Below are 15,734 nucleotides of genomic sequence, written 5' to 3' on the forward strand. Positions count from 1 at the left end.
ATACTAAAAGCTGGGGCTGTGAACACTGCAGTCCGTTGATTGGTCAATAGCAGATGGTCACTCTGCTCAGGGCTGAGCTGTGGCTGGTTTTGAGGCAGAAGCCACTGTTCATATTGTGGAGAGTTTAATTAGTAGACTGTAAATATGCAATGAAAGGATGTTTTGTCTTGCAGCAGCTGGAGTCGGGAAAAAAAAAAACTTTATTCACTGTGCCGACTACCGGGATTTTTAAGGTGGAACGTTAACTTGTAATGTTACTCAATGCACGAGCTGTAATGTGACTCAATCAACACACCTTAGATATTCTATATTACAACTTTGACCATAACTTAGTTAATTTAGTTTTTATATGACAGACACTTTTAGTAATGAGTGGATCTGGAGCGTTTATATGTATTAATTTCGGCCGGGTTATGTGAACTGCATATATTTTAATCCTCATTCGGAGAAAAGAAAAGGGTCGCGTAGTGTCGGGCCAACACAACACTAAACCCTCGAGCTTGCCTGAGAAGGACTAAGTGCACAAACCCACTATTTTTAAATATCCCTATATATAATAATAATAATAATATAGACTCTCACTGCAGCCTGTTTTGTTTTGAGCTATTTTGTTCTGAAAATGTTGGCATGCAGCCTCGTTCTGTGGATGATAAACGGGGTGCAGACTTCCATCTGTGTCACGTGTAATGAGGAAATACAGTGAGTGCTGGACGGAGCAGTGTGTGACAATAACTCTGCCCACATTTAAAGGTACGGTTTGCAGTGGAAACGCTAGGGTCCAGGTACCATGTCTGAAGGGTACTTTTGGTTCCAAAGGTACCATACCAAAAATGTTTGGTGAAAACGAGGCTTAAGACTACACTTTGGATGGTTTGGTGGAGAACATTCTATTTATTTTCCTGGCTTCTTCTTCTCCTGAGTATCTCTTTAGGCAGGTAGCCAGAGCTGTGAACCTTTGCTTGGCAGTCTCCAGTGCCTCAGGTATAGACCTTTTATTGTACTTCCTAGGTATCCCTTCCTTCCCACACCTTTCTGTAGCTCTGAGAGTTGACTAACCTCTCCCTGTGTCCCCTTGATCTCGGCCTCCAGCCTTCTTCTTCATGGAGGGTCACGCTCTTTGTGGCTCATAGTGTTAATGTTGTAGCCAAGCATCTCTAGGATCACTGTTGCTGTAGTGTATATCAGCTGATTCGTCTCAGTTATGGTCCAAGTAGGGATAGTCCATAGTACTGCATTCACATCATCTAGCAGACTTTCAGAGGGTACTTTGTCACTTAGTAATTAGTAATTGGCTTTGGGGTGCCAGGTTTCAAGCTTGTTCATTATTCTCAATCACTGGTCATTCGCCTCGCTGTAAGGGAATCTGTGTCGTAAGGGCTTGGGCCTTGGTACCTAATCTCGGAGTGTGAGGATGATGATGACATCCCCACTTTGACGTGTCTACTTGGCTCCCCCTTGCTGTAGCTAGTTGTGGTAGCAGTTGGCATTTGTGGATCTTGGTACACTGGGCAAGGAGTTGTTTCTCTGTCAGATTATATGTTGGGTTTCGAGGCATCCATATACCCCACATCCTTTGCATGTAGCCCCTCTCACTGGGATTATTTGTATAGTAGCATTCCAACAGTTCCATATTCTTTGCTCTAGTCCGTATATGTCTTGTTCCAGTCGCCCTTCTCATCAGGTTGCACTGGTTGCCCAACACCTTACACAGACTTTGTTGACTTGGGCGACGTCCCAGCTGATATGATATATAGGCTAGTGCATTAAAGCTGCATTTACTGATCCTTGACCACTAGGGGCAGAAAGAATCAAAAAATAAATACCTTATATACAGCACCTGATAGCAAGCATCTATGGCTAATATGTAGCCTACATTATGGTGATGTACTGTACATCTGCTCTACCTCATATGCTGGATGCCACTTTTCATTGTGCCTTAAGATTCATTACCAGCTGTAAATCACTCACCCATCATTGTACTCTGTATACTAAAGAAGGCTGGCTGTCTGGCGGTCTGCTTACAGGCTTCTAGACTGGTACACCTTCATCTATAAAGCAATTATTGGACTACTCCCCTCATACCTCTGCACCTACCTCACTTTCACATCAAATCCATCATCCAGTTTGCGCTCTCTGGACTTTCTATCTGCCTCTGTCCCCAGAACTCGTACTGAGCTTGGGAAGAGGGCATTCATGTACTCTGCTCCCTCCGCCTGGAACAGTCTTCAAAAATCATTAAAATTGCAGGAACTTATCACCATTAATGATTTTAAAATTCGGCTTACAGGCTTTATAATGGCAAATTTTGGAGTGTGAAAATGTTTTACTGCATAGTATTTTATCATTATGACATAAGTGTTCTTTTAGTGTGTATTGTGGTGCACTGTTTTGTTTAACATGAACTTTTCCTCCTCAGGATCCCCTGTTACAACCTTCTCTGCCCCCATCCAGCCCTCTCCTCCTCCTCCTCCCCCTTCCCCCACCAGACTGTATTTGTAGGGCATAACCCCTCCATAGGACTCTGGGCCTAGGTTTTGTTTTTTATTTTCATTTTGGCCAGGCCTTGCTCATAAAAGAGATCATTTGATCTCAAGCAAATCTGCCTGGTAAAATAAAGGTTAAATAAAAACAAATAAATAAGGGGCGTCTGTAGCGTAGTGGATAGTGCCGGCGCCCCATGTACAGAGGCAACACCTCGCTGCAGCGGTCGCAGGCTCGACTCCGGCTTGCAACCCTTTGCTGCATGTCAACCCCCACTCTCTCTCACACCCCATTTCACCCTGTCCTGTTCATTAACGGCAAAAAGCCCAAAAAATAATCTTTAAAAAACATAAAATAAAAAATATTCACATCTAGCAGATGCAGAGCTAGAGTCATTTTCCTGTCAGCCTGGTGAATCAAAATCTAACGTCTGCAGGTCTTTCAACACTGGGTGGTTGATTTGAATTTTTTGTTTGCTTTGAGGTTGTTTTACTTCTGCTTAGGGGACTAAAACAAAGCAACTAGATATGAAAAACTGTTAAGTTGATGTTTGAATTCTTATCATTGTCTTGCAGTAAGTCCTTGACTTTGCTGCAGCTCAGCTTAGATCTACAGCTCTTGTAAGGTACCAGCACATAACATTATGACAGGAATGAGGTGTTACATTGGGCTTGAATCAAAGCCAACACATCTACTCCTAATATTAGACACCCCCATCTATTAAAATTCTTCAAAAAGCAGTTTACAATAAGAGCAGGTGGAGAGACAAGTAATTTTTTTTAGACCTCCTAACTTACCAATGTCAGACCACTGGGTCTTATTTTAAACAAAACTGTTCTTGTTCCAAAATAATGAAATGTTACTAGAATATTTTGTTTGTGAGACATGAATCTTTATAAACAACAAAGAAGAGTGAAACATTAAAACTGTTGTTCAATGAAAGTGATACAATATTGTTGAATGAAAAAAAAATGGTTGTAAATTTTGTCAGTTATTCATCTGGTAAGTTTCTTAGATTTTACTTCAGTACCAGAAGCTATCCAAAAACCTCCTGCTCCAAAATATGACTGCATAGGTCATTTATACAAACTTAAATTACGACTTATATTTCCGCTTTTTGTTTGGCAATGACCTCTATTGCCCAGAGTAATTACTTTTGAAACAGCAGGAAGTCAGATGGCATAAAGAATGACAAAGTTGTTCAAGGGTTCAAGAGTTACTGTTGTGGTATTCCATGTTTGTTATGTGATATTTGTTACGTTGCCTTAGTAACAAACATTGGCACCTTACCAAGGAGTTTTGTGGCTGAAACCTAACCATGTAGTTTTGGTGCAACTGCTACAATGTTAAAGCCCCTACAAGGAACTTTCATTTTGAGTTGATTTTGGCGACCCTGTGGACAAAAGCGGTAGTGTTTTGCCGGAATGAAGCCTACATTTCCCATGAGCTCTAGCGCATATTGTCGTAAAGACGCTTACCTGGCTTGCGCATGTGTATGTTTTGGGGCTGAATGAAACAACAAGATGGGAAAATTTTGCCCCCGCTCCTATCGGGGATCCAGGCTCACCTCTGCCGTGCCCCGTCTTAAATGCAGCGGTCGGCTGGTAAGGCTGAAGGCCTGTTTGGCAAGCACTTTTACTCTTTTACTGTGTGGTAACATCCCTAGAGGAAATATTAAAAATGCTGGGGTGTTGTTGTCATACAGTTGTCTACGGCAGCAGATCGTTCTGTGTTTCTACTGGTCAAAGTGACGGCTGTGATGGGAGAATTGGATCTCAGTGAAGGGCAAGTGGTCCATAACTTTAATTTTGGAGACAAAATAATGTAGGCTTAGCGCCCTGTGGTCCATTGCCCAATAGGAAATGTAGAATACTCAAAAGTACTTTAAAAGTGCTTGAGTTACTTTTCTCAGGGAGTAACATTGGAAGTACTTTTAAAGTAATTGAGTTACTTTACTCAGGGAGTAACGCAGTAAAGTAACTGGTTACTTATTTAAAAAGTAAAGCAGTAATGCACTTTGATTACTTTTAAAGTAACCCTTACCCAACACTGATCGCTAGCCAACAAAACGTTTACCCTGAAGGATTTCCTGACTTCCCGAGGATTGGATTTTCTCTGTGTGACTGAGACGTGGCTGACTGTTGGTGAGTCCAGTGCTTTCACAGAACTTTTACCCAATGATTGCTGCTATTTTAACTCCCCGCGGACGTCGGGTCGAGGAGGAGGAATAGCGACTATTTTTAAGAGTCACTGTAAATGTAAGCAGCTAGGTAAGATGACGTGTGCCGCCTGAGTGCCTTAAATCGTTTCGTCCTGGAAGCGACCTGGGGCGGACCCGGAGACAGTTTCCTAAAGGTATGGATATACACTATATAGAAATAGCTTAAATTCACACCGATGATCTCATTTGCTGTTGTAGGTCACTCACAGACATCAGCAGAAACGAGAGACTTTTGCATATCCAGTTAAAAGTTCCTTGTAGCAGCTTTAACTATATGTTTAAAACTGCAACTGTTAATGGTAATATACAAGCTATTCTGCTGTCCAACAGTAGGAGCACTAATTTAGGAAATGCTCCTGTGGGTCCCATTCAGAGAAAAGAAACACACAACCTATGTGGCTGTATGGGTTGGAGGGCCTGTTGTGCTGTCCAGTGTGACGCTACCTTACAAATGTCCTTACACATGGCTCAGAACATATTACTGGTTTACTCTACACTTCAGGTATTGATTATTAGGGCCCAAGCAATTACCCTATGTAATCCAAGGAATTCCTTTTTCTTCTTATCTTCTTCTTCTTCTTTTACTCTTATTCTTCTTCCTCCTCCAAATGAATCTTATTTTTGAGGGGGGTCAAAAAGTCATGAAACTTAACACACACACCACAACTGGTGAAAAAATTGATACTGTAGGGGAATCCTGCTTGGGTGCAAAAAATGTCTCAGTAGCGCGCTGGTTTCACCTACATGTACGAAACTTGGTAGGCACATGTAACATGTAACTAGGCTCTGGGCCCGAAGCTATCAACATGCAAATCAAGTGTCAGAAAATATTTCTTGTCAGACAGTTATCTTTGGATTTACAGGACATTTACATGATGGGGTCTACAACTGATGTACAGCAACATAACACATAATTAGTGTGTTCTCCAGCACCCAATAGTAGACACAGGAAATATTACCAAGTGTGAAACAGGTCATTGCAGTGCCCACACTCTATGAAGGGTATACCATCTCACTCCTACATGCAGTGTCTGACTTTCATAGAAATGAACAGTGGCATTAGCCAGCGTCCTGCCAGTACCCTCGACGTGAGTGAATGTTCATCGCTACTTGCAGCTTTAATTTTCATTATTATTCATCTGAATTAGGTTTTAGATGTATACACATACACTACATATATTAGAGTTTAAAAGCATGCCTTTAATTTTGATGACACATTTCACTGGAAGGTGAAGTACTGACACTGTCTTTGTCAGGGTCCAGTGTATATCCAAGTCTTTGAGGGGAGACCTTTGGAACTAACAGTGACATGTCAAAGTGATATAAGAAGGTACTTGTCATCGATGTATTATTTTGAGCTGGGCTGTTTTGTCGGTAAGAACATAACTTTTAACAGATCTAGTCCACTTATTTAACAAAAGTGTACACAGGAGACATATTTGCAGTGAAGCCATCCCCACTCCACTCATCATTCAAGTACAACTGATGCCCACCATATGCAAGTGAGAGGCTGTGGGCTCCAGAGATGGTGCTAGTGTTAAATGGCAGATGGGAGATGGAGAGGAAACAGGTTTAGGTGGGGATGGAAGCAGTACATAAGGTACATGAGGAGTGAGCTGGGGTGAATGTGGGGCTGCAGGGGCCTTTTGCTGCATTTCTGTGCAGCAACTGTCAAAGACGATTTTCCTTGCCTCCCACTGTACTACTGAGATGGAGGAAGCAGCGGTATGATCCATGAACCTGCATGAAAATCAATGTGGGCAGCCCAAACGTGAAATCGATGCGGCCGGCTGGTGAGGCAGAAGTGGGAGCTTGAGAGAGGGAAGAGGAGGAAGGGAGTTGTGGAGGGAAGGAGGTGGGGCAAAAGAGTTCACTGAAGTCCACAAGAGTGGGTTGCACTCCTCCTGAGCTGGGCCACGCGGAGGAGTTGAGGTCGGGGCACTGTGGGAGGGGAAACAGAGGGGTGAAGTTAGTTGATGTGGTAATGAAGAGGTGCCACAGAGTTCGACCAATGGGGATCTGAAGGCTTGTACCAATGGAGGGTTTTGGATTAAAGCGCCTGCTATGTGATAATTTCTGCAGTTTTCATGCCAAAGAATAACAAATATTCAGTGGTTTCCTCAGAATTAAGTTGTTTTTTTGATTTGAAAACCAGAATTTATGAACATCAGAGGAGACTAAAGCTCTCCTGAGTTATATGTAATACCTCTTTCCCTCACCCCTCAACTGAAATCTCAGTCTTATTACATGTAAAGTTCCACTGAGGGCTGCTCCAGTCTAGCACTGGCACACAGGAGCTGCAGACCGGCCACTGACCCTGCCATCTTGCAGCTGCACACTGAGACATTTTACATCCACACTGCAGTGTAAGCCAAACTGGGCAGGAAAGAATGTAGCACTTCTAGACACACACTGATTGATAAAGGCCTGATCTCAGACCCACACAAAATTTGGGGAAATTACCATGGTACAATAATAAAGAAAAAGCAGATGAGAGAGATGAGGAAATAACATTGACTTGCCTGAGTAGTTTGCTGAGAAGAGACAATTAGACCTCCACACTTCAAACTATGGCGCTCTCAGTACTCCTCCAGGGTCAGTTTTAGATGTGTCAGTTTTTGCAGGTTTCAGGCATATAGTGTATTTTCAAAATAATTATCTGTGTTTTGGTACTTTTTGGTTTCACATGGGACATGAACAGTGGTCTCCTTTGTGAAAGTCTTGTGTTTATTTGACCCATCCGTCCACCCCAACCTTCTCCCTACACTGACCTCATTGCTCTTTATATGTTGCTTTGAGCATCTATTATTGCCGCAGATAGGTTTAAACTGCAGTTAACTGAAAGCCTGGTGCGTCTCATACTGACACTAAAGGGTGCCTTGTGCATAGTTATCAGATGCTGAGGGCAGTGATAAAGCATTTGCATGACAACTTGGGAATAAGAGTGGGTTGTACAGTCATATAATTTCATTTACAGCTCAAAAAGCAAGTTTAAGAGTGCAGTAATAATTTAAAGTTTGGGTAAAGCAAATATAAATGTGTGTAATGAGTCTGTCACACCACAGAAAAATGTCTTATTAACCAAATAGCCAGATTTGAATGATTAAAAAAATCGCTAGGTATATAAAATTAGGTTTCAAAGTTGTAAAAAAAAATGAGTAGAACTTTTGCTCAGAGATGCTGACAACATGTCCACTTAAGGAGCTGAAATGAGGATCGAGCCACTGAAAAACCACAGACACAGGGTCTGAAATTAACACCCGCCAAGCGTCAAATGCAGGTAGATTTTCCGTTTGGTGAGTAAATCTCAACAGGCTGTCCGCCACACTGATGGGTACATGTTTGAACCAAAATAGTGATGTAATAAAAAAAAAAAACTATGCACAGATTCTCTGCCGTGTTTTGGTGTGATTTAGGGGGACACGGCTCCTAAGCTGCTCCTCTGTTGTCTGTCACATACACGCGTGTCTACAGTGCTGTAAAACTGACCATCTCGAGTGCTCCTAGTTTTGCTGCATTGTTTTACTGTATGAGACATAAGCTGATCTGCTAAACTATTACATGCCACCGTTCTGCCGCTACCTACCATTGTGCCTATTCATAAAGGTGATACAATAATAACATAGAGGCCACGTAGTTTGAACCAAGACGGCAAACTCTTATTGCCTCCCACAGTCATCCCCAGCACATTAGCTTCACTTCTTCCGTTCTTACCTTTCACAATAAAAGCCCAAGACGTACACACTGCATTACTGCTTACCAGAAGAAATTTATTCCCATGCTGAGGCTGTGGTGATGAGTTTTTCAATATATTACAATCTTTTTTTTTCTTTTTTTTCAGATTTTACTCTGACATTTTCTTTAGGTTTGTATTTAACATAATACCTTATTATCATAATGAAATGTACGGACACAAATGTGTGTGTGACACAAAAAAAGGCAATTATGGACACTGAACAGACCCTCCTTAGAAGCTAAGCTAGTAACACAGTAACATACAGACACTCTGAATAGAAGAATGAGCTGCCATGCAGCGAAAGAGTCGTTATCAACTAAATCAGTAGCACAAAGCACACAAACCCCTTGAGGGATGTGAAACGATGGACACTTTTGGGAGCTAAAGCTAGTAGAACAGACATATACACAAACCCCAAGCCAAAGAACGAGCCACTCCATGGCAACAGCCACTCATTAGCAGCTAAGCCAGTAGCACACACAGTCCATACCTCTCATACCACTGGACGCGGAGGAGGAGTAGCTGTCATTTTGAAAGAGAACTTAAACTGCAAACTCCTGTCGCGTCCCTCCTTTTCAAGTTTTGAACTGTGTATGTTCGAGCTCGGGCGCTCCAGTCCGATACTTTGCGCGATGATTTACCGACCGCCTAAATATAATAAAGACTTCATTCATGAGTTTTCGGATCTCTTAACTGGCTTGGTGCCTAATTATGACAGTATCTTAATTGTTGGAGATTTCAATGTGCACGTCTGCTGTCCGCTGAAGCCACTGGCCAAGGATTTTATAAACCTCATTGAGGCGTTTAATCTCGAGCAGCATGTTACAGGACCCACGCAAGAGCATGGGCATACTTTAGACCTCGTTTTATCATGTGGTTTGCCTGCTTCAAATGTCCTAGTATGTGATGCTGCTTTTTCTGACCATATGCCTGTGTTATTCGAGTTTGCCTCGCCCTGCCTTGTAAATAAACTGTGCGCTGCTGTGCGCAGGTGCCGTATGGTAAACCCTGGCACCGCCGCACAGTTCTCCTCTGCTTTTTACGCTACTATGTCCGACTCCGTGTCACCCCTTGACACGAACACTGAAGTGTTCATGTCCTCGTTTCTGACCACTTGCAATAATATCATTGACTATGATTGCTCCTCTTAAAATGATGCGTCCCAAACCTAAATCTGAGCCATGGTTAAATGACGTCACTCACGCTGCGAGGCGCGAGTGCAGGCGAGCAGAACGCAAGTGGAAGAAAGACAAACTTCATGTTTCTCATGATCTCATGAGAGACAGCTGGAAATGATATCAAAAAATTGTTAAAGAGCAAAAAACAAAGCATTTTTCTGATGTAATTTCCAGTAATTTTAACAAACCACGTGTTCTTTTTAAAACAACTGATTCTATTTTAAATGTTCCCAATCCACCTGCCTTGAAGCTTCTTCTGAGGTCTGTGAAAAAATTCTTGTTTATTTTGTTGAAAAGGTAGAAAATATCAGAGCCCACATATCCCCCCCTTTGTGTGACCCCTCCATTGCTCACACTTGCCCTGCGGTTTTGAACCAGTTTGAGCCAGTGTCTCTCTTTACCCTCAGCAAAATTGTCACCCAGCTTAAACCCGCCGACTCTCCTACTGATGTTATCCCACCTCGCCTTTTTAAAGAGGTTTGGGAGACCATTGGTCAAAATGTCCAGCAAATTATAAACAGTAGCCTTGCCTCAGGCACTGTTCCGGTGTATTTTAAACAGGCCATAGTGGAACCTCTGATTAAAAAGCCAAATCTGGATCCGAACATCTTGTCAAATTTCAGACCAATATCGAAGCTTCCTTTTATTTCTAAAATCCTTGAGAAAGCTGTACTTTTACAACTACAGTCTTATCTTGATGTTCATGGCATCCTTGACATCTTTCAATCTGGGTTTAAGGCTTTTCATAGCACTGAGTCTGCACTTTTAAGGGTTTTTAATGATATTTTACTGACCACTGATTCTGGTGACTCGGCTCTTTTAATGCTTTTGGATTTAACAGCAGCTTTTGATACGGTAGATCACTCAACTCTCATTGCTCGCCTGGAACAATATGTGGGTTTAAAGGGTACAGCACTCGATTGGTTCAGGTCCTACTTGTCAGAGAGAAGTTTTAAAATAAAAATTGGTGATTGTGTCTCCTTATGTGCCCCCCTACCGTGGGGAGATCCCAAAGGGTCCATCCTTGGACCAGCTCTTTTCTCTCTATACCTTCTCCCTCTTGGGCAAATTTTTAAAAAACACAACATATCATATCACTTATATGCAGACGATACCCAAGTATATCTCCCTGTAAAAAGAGGCGATGGCAGTTCTGTCACACGTCTGCTAGACTGTCTCAGGGACATCAAAGCCTGGATGGCCCAGAGCTTTTTAAATTTTAATGAAACAAAAACTGAAATAATTATTTTTGACCCCAAGGGAACCTATGATGCCCCTCTCAAGGACCTGGACCCCCTTTTACCTTATTTTAAACCCACAGTTTTTAATCTTGGAGTAAAGCTTGACAGTGATTTTAAATTGGACCAACAGATTAACTCTGTTGTAAAAACCAGTTTTTATCATCTAAGGCTTTTATCTAAGATTAAATCTGTTCTATTTTTTAGTGATTTCGAGTGAGTGATTCATGCTTTTATTTCCTCACGTTTGGACTACTGCAATGCACTTTATCTTGGCGTAAACCAGGCTTCCCTGGCACGTTTGCAGCTGGTCCAAAATGCTGCTGCTCGCCTTTTAACAGGCAGCAGAAAACATGAACACATCACCCCCATCCTTGCTTCTCTTCACTGGCTTCCAGTCCATTTTAGAATAAATTTTAAAATTGTATTGTTTGTTTTTAAAGCACTAAACAGATCAGCTCCACAATATATTTCAGACCTCTTAATTGCTTACACTCCCTCACGATCTTTGAGGTCAGCTGATCAGCTCCTCCTCGTTGTCCCTAAGAGTAGATTAAAAACACGAGGTGATCGAGCTTTTTCTGTGGCGGCCCCTAAACTATGGAACGAGCTACCACTAGAAATAAAGTTGTCCCCCACCCTTCTTACTTTTAAAACACGTCTTAAAACATACTTTTACTCTTTGGCTTTTAATTCAGCGTGAGAGTTGTGTGATGTCTGATCTCTGTTCTGTTTGTCTTTCTGTTCTGTATTTTTAATCTGTTTTATGACTTTTTCTTATTTTTCTTTTTAAATCTATTTATTTCTTCTCTTAATTATTTTTTAATTATTTTTATCATCATTATCTGTATCTTTATTTTAATCCTCATTACGCTTTTCTGTATTGTAAATCACTGTGCAGCACTTTGATAAACTTTTATGTTTTTAAAATGTGCTATATAAATAAAGTGGATTGGATTGGATTGGAATAGTTGTAGTAGCACAGCACACACGCCCTCCAAGCCAGGCAACAAGAACCTCTGCGTGGCTATAGCCTCTTGTTCAGCAGCTAATGTTAGCGCAAAGCACACAACCACAGCAGTGAGCAGTAACTGCTGGTGGGCTGGGTAGCCGATTCAGGCTGTTAGACTGAAAGGCACATGACAGCTGTTAGCTTGTTGTTGTTTATATTACTGGGATATTTAACAGAGATGTTAATTCATGTACTTTTTTAGACTGAAAGAGCTCAGAGAGCTTGGGAAACTCCCTGCTCACACACAGTGAGTGAACAAAACCACACTGATGCTACACAATCTGACGTTGGTAGTAACGTGGTGTTTATACAGTAGGGAAGGGGTTATGTTAAGAATTGCTCCATTGCGTTATCAAGCATGAAAGCCTGCCCAAAAAATCCTGGATACAGAAACACTTAAAAACAGTTTAACGGTCTAACTCCACAATTTAGTGAGCACTAAACACTACACAGTTCACAGTCGTTTCACATGTTTTCGAACAAGTATTTTTTTTAACATGTACAATGTTTTTAAAAATAAATCATATTTTGCTTTACCTGGAATTGAAACTAACTTAAGTGGCTTAAGTTGAAGTGACTTAACTCAAAGGTACGGAGACCTGGAGGTGACATGCATATGTTAATTTTTTTAAAACGCACGCGCGCTTTCTAATTCGCGCGCACGTTTTATAAAAACAATACTTTAAAAGGCTGTGCATGCAATATTGGTCCATTTGGAAGAGGGGAAAGCTATGGAGCAGAAGGAAGTGTTTGTTCTAAATGCTCAGGTGGACCTGATTAATGTGAATGATGAGGGAAGAGTGACGAAATAAAGAAACATCAATATGTCATATGAAAGTTTTTTTTCAACGTATTTACTGAAAAGCTACACTCAAATCCAGGTTACAAAACCTGTACAGATGCTTCTGCCAGAACCACAGTACAAGAACATACATGTCAAACATGTAAAACAATGGACTATACAGTGGTGGGAGTATGAGGCGCCGATAGCCAGGCGCGCACGCGTTTTAATAAAATGCGTGTGCGTTTTATAAAACATGCGCGCGAGTTAAAAAGCGTGCGCGCGTTTAAAAAAAAAATAACATATGCATGTCACCTCCCAGTCTCCGTAAAAAGGAAAAGAAATATTTCTTTAAAAATAAATAAATGAAATAAAATATGGCCAAAACTTCTAACTCTAATTCTAAAATGTTCACATGACCATTGTGGGAAAATGATGTGTCAAAATATTGTCATAGCAGTGCATTTACTTCTAAGTAAATAAAACCAGAAATATCTTCAGGGTAAGTGAAAATATGTTTTATATGTATATATATATATGCTGCAATATGACCCTTAAATTACTACATGGTTTGGCATCTCTTCACTGTACATTGCAGATCTTATAACACTGCACAATCAAAAGTTTTTTGTCTCTAATTGGCACTCCTCCTACTTGTGCTCTCCATACGTGATCATGGTATGAGCTGGTGCTTAGCATAATGTGGAGGCACGCGCTTGGGCGAGACGGCTGCCAGCTGCAGACCACTGTTCAAGACCAACCAACAACAAAACTGTTTGTTTTTAGCAAGATATCAGTGAAATTTCCAGCCATGATTGTGCCAACTAAAGCAGCAAAACATGATCTTTTCCTAATCAGAACCAAGTGTTCTTTGTGCCTAAACCACATGTTAAACACAGCATTGTTGAAACATAAAGTTTCAACATACCTGCTTTATAATGGGGTAAAAAATGTTATGTTTGTGGTTTGCAGAAATCTACAGTTCCAACGTATTTTGGGGCGATTGGGTTGAGAAGCTACAGGAAAACTGCTCAGACGTTGAATCAATGGGCTCTAGTTTCCCGGCGCAGCACAGGGTGGCGAACCCCGCGCAGAGCTAGTTTCGAGCAGCGCAACCCAAGGCGCGCTCAGTTTGGTACTTTGGTAGACCGAGGTGCGCTGAGATGGGTGTGGCGGCGCAGCAGGGGGAGGTGTCGACAGGTCCAGCTTGGCGCAGTGATAGTTTCGTGCCAAAAGGCTTCGCGGAAGGTGCGCTAAAAGCTCGTCAACTGAAACCACGTCTACTGTCAGCACAGGGGGAGCGCAGCTGGTGTAAGCCGAAGTTTGGCTGACCAGCGGACAGTGCGCACACGTCACCAAAACCTCACAGGCAGGTTTCCAGAATATCAGGCACATTAACGATGCAATAAATACCCAAAAAAACACTATTCAATGCAACTATCTACAATCAGCACATAAATGTATCTCTATATCGACTGTCCCATCGCATCTGATGTCAGATCAAAGGGGATTGGCACCGTTTGGCACGTTTGGCACGCGTAATGGAAACCCAACCTGATTTGATTAACACAGCTGCAAACTAATGAGTTCACATCCCTCTCAGCCAACCACAAACAGCCACAGCATCAGATAGGGAGTATATATTCAGCATCTGTCATCTTAGAAAAGTCAAAAGAAAAGAAACAGAGTGAGACTGCGAGAGAGAAAGAGAGAGCGCGCGCGCACGAGAGAAACGCAACATTGATTTACAATTGTGGTGACCTCCTCCCAGGCTACCTTTGCATCATCAGCCCGTGGAGGTCTGCTCGCAGTTCCGTATATTCGGACACTGCGAGCTTGGACCTCCCGGACCAAAACATCAGTTTCCTCCTGGGAGAAGTTTGGCCGTCTGACGCTGCTGCTCTCTTCCGCCATGGCAAATTGAGTAAACTCTCATTACGCCTTCGCGTGGCGCATTTAAGGGCGAGGAGAGGGGCTCATTTGATTGGTGTGATGTGAATGGGCTGTGTAAAACCCACTCCATGCCTTCTCTCCTCCCTCTTTCCGACTTGCGCCGGTAGGAGGGACGGAGGTGGGAAAGAGGAGTAGCTGCGCCATGGCGCACGGTGTGCCAAACTTACAAAATCCGCCTCCGCCGCGCCCAGTCTGCGAAACTAGAGCCCAATGGTTCCTCAGACACAATTTGTCTCTGAACTGCATCTGCCAAAACTTGTAATATGTCCTTTTGAATGGTTGCAAACATTCAGTTGTCTGCTGTACGTCTGCTGTATGTCTTTTCATATCCCCTGGGCAACTCATAATGTTACATCAGCTTGTCGTCCACTCCATCATTAGTGGCTATAGAACTCCACCCCCACAGTGGAAGTCCCTCACGTCAGAGATATTTTTTGAATGATATAAGTAGCTCCAAAACTGTCCTGGCAAATTTCTTTCTCAGCCTGGTTAGCCTGTCCGCACTAGTGATTAGCTCCCTCTACCGCAAATCTCTCCCCAAATTTAATGTTACCTGCCCCATAAGCCTTTGCACTTTGACCTGATGTAATGATGTTGCGCCGTCAGATCGCGGGAATAAATTAAATTTGAAAATTTTAAACATCTCTTTTCATATATTTTCTGACAGGCACCTTATCACATGCTGCTCAAAATGTAAAACTAATTTTCAGATAGCTCATGAGTTAGGGTAAAATGGCCGGCTGTTAACAGACTGTATTGTTCCACCCCTTGTCACTAGTGGGTGCTGCAGCACCCACAGCACATGACTGCATGCACAGATGTGTCCACACATTGTCAGCCTGCACAGTCAGTGCTATCATAAATATTGGGCTGCACATGGATCAGGGATATGGGGCAGATTACATTATTTTTGTCATGAAGCAAAAACAAGACTGTTGTTCAGTTTGGTTCAGTTCAGCTTTGTTGTCCCACTTGAGAAAATAAGGACCTCTGCCATCGTAAGCCAACAATAGTGTTGCTGAGTGTTGTTCTTGGCCCTTCACTCAACAGCAGTGACATGGCTGGTTGATCTTGTATCTAAAGCCAGGGCCCCTCTCTAAAGCTGCCTTACTGTAAGTCAGCTTGTCGATAGCT

Source organism: Epinephelus moara, chromosome 8 (assembly GCF_006386435.1).
Source record: "Epinephelus moara isolate mb chromosome 8, YSFRI_EMoa_1.0, whole genome shotgun sequence".
Taxonomy (NCBI): Eukaryota; Metazoa; Chordata; class Actinopteri; order Perciformes; family Serranidae; genus Epinephelus; species Epinephelus moara.